Source organism: Rhodamnia argentea, chromosome 6 (genome assembly GCF_020921035.1).
Source record: "Rhodamnia argentea isolate NSW1041297 chromosome 6, ASM2092103v1, whole genome shotgun sequence".
NCBI lineage: Eukaryota > Viridiplantae > Streptophyta > Magnoliopsida > Myrtales > Myrtaceae > Rhodamnia > Rhodamnia argentea.
This window is the reverse complement of record NC_063155.1, coordinates 6,351,431-6,353,284: the sequence shown is the minus strand read 5'-3', so window position 1 is coordinate 6,353,284 and position 1,854 is coordinate 6,351,431. Positions and strand designations below refer to the sequence as shown.

Sequence of the window (1,854 nt, the reverse complement as noted above, 5' to 3'; positions counted from 1 at the left end):
TGAGTCATGTTTGCTTTTTTTTTTTTTTTTTTGGGTTATAAAATTTTTTGTACTTATTTTAATCGTGATGAGATGTAGCAAGCAATGCAAATACCAAATGATACGGGGTCAATTTTTTGGGTTAAGGAGTCAATTTACGTGGTAAATTATATTCCTAACTTGATGACATGCGATAGAGACCCATACATGAAGATTTAGGTGTCAATAGCACACTTTTGCCCTCCTCCTCTTCTTCTTTTTCATCATACTCGTACAAATTCAACCTAGGCATTTGATTACAAATTTATGAATAGCTCAATGCAGCTGCTTTTTTTTTCCCCTAAAATCTCTGTTGCAAACTATGTCGGTCTCATATAATTGATATTGAATAACTCCTACTTGAATCATTGCTCTCTTGTAGAGACGAACTTTCACATGGACAAGCCGCGAGTGATCTTGAGGGTGATGACAAGGATGGTTTGGGAGGAATTTGCAAGGCGTCAATTTTTCCTTTTAGCATCTCCACAACTTGTGTCATGCATGGTCGAGCTCTCGGATCGATCTGAATGCACCATAAGCCTATTACAATCATCTTCTTCGCGATTACTTCGTCCTCCTCATTTGTGATCCCGCGCAGCCCAAGCTCTTCTTGAAGCTCCAGGCGTCGGTGGACCCAATGAGGGAAGTATGTTTCGCTAGTTCGATCTACTGCGACTTCGGCATTTTTCCTCTTACCGACCATCTCAAGAACCATCATGCCGTAGCTATACACATCCGATTTGTGAGAAACCCCTCCGATGTTCCTTATGATCAACTCCGGATCAATGTATCCGACGGTGCCTTGGGCACCAAGAAATGACACGATGCTCTCTTCTCTTGGGCATATTTTGGCAAGACCAAAGTCGGAAATCTTGGGACAATAGTTTGTGTCAGGAGAATGTTGTGAGGCTTTATGTCGAAGTGCAAGATCCTTGTGTTGCAGCCTTTATGCAAGTACTCTAGCCCGTGAGCTATGCCAAGGGAAATCTGATACAAAGTGTCCCAACTCAGTAGTTGATCTACCTCCAACGCGTTACTCCTGTTAAAGATGAACTTCTCAAGGGATCCATTGGGCATGAACTCACAGATTAAAGGTCTTTTACTTCCTTCAAAACAGAACCCCAAGAGGTTGACAACATTGACATGAGAAGTCCTGCTGATGCTCACAACTTCATTGAAAAATTCTTTGGCGTCACCTTTCAGCTTCTATAGAAGCTTCGCCGCCACAAGTTGACCATCTCGAAGCTTGCCTTTGTAAACACAACCATGGCCTCCCTGACCCAACTTCTCTTCGAAATAGTTGGTCATCCTCTTGATGTCTCTGTAGGTGTATCTTCTGGAAGAGACAAGTCCCTCAATTTTCATTTCGCCATCAAAATGTTCGTTCCTCTGCTTCATCAATGCCATAATTTTTCTGATCATTGGTTTCTTCCTGATGGAAAGCATTAAAATAAGGGCGATCACAGTTCCAGTTCCCGTTGCAACTATTCCTGAAAAAAAAAAAAGCAGGATATTTCCAACAACAATCTCACTTCATCACTTTATCAAGGCTTCTAAGTTGCGAATATGGAAAATACTCAGCGGAAAGCACAGTTCAGCGGATTACCTATGATAGCTTTTGTCCCCAAAATGCCAGGTTTCCCTACTAGGACACAAACCCTTATCAAGTCAAATCCCAAACGAAGTAGTGATGAAACTAGTAAATGAATGCCAGGTTTTCCCTGCTGGGACACAGGGCAGTGAAGGTTGCAGAATAAGCGTGCATACTTTGTCGGTCGCAGGTCATTGAATAGACTCCGTGAGAGCAAACACAATTGAACTCTTGCCTTGTCCAAC

At 42.2% G+C, this 1,854-nt stretch overlaps 1 pseudogene; it reads right to left on the bottom strand.

Moving 5' to 3' along the window:
- Window positions 1–253: 253 nt before the first annotated feature.
- Window positions 254–1,570, bottom strand: LOC115743746 (annotated as a pseudogene).
- Window positions 1,571–1,854: the final 284 nt, after the last annotated feature.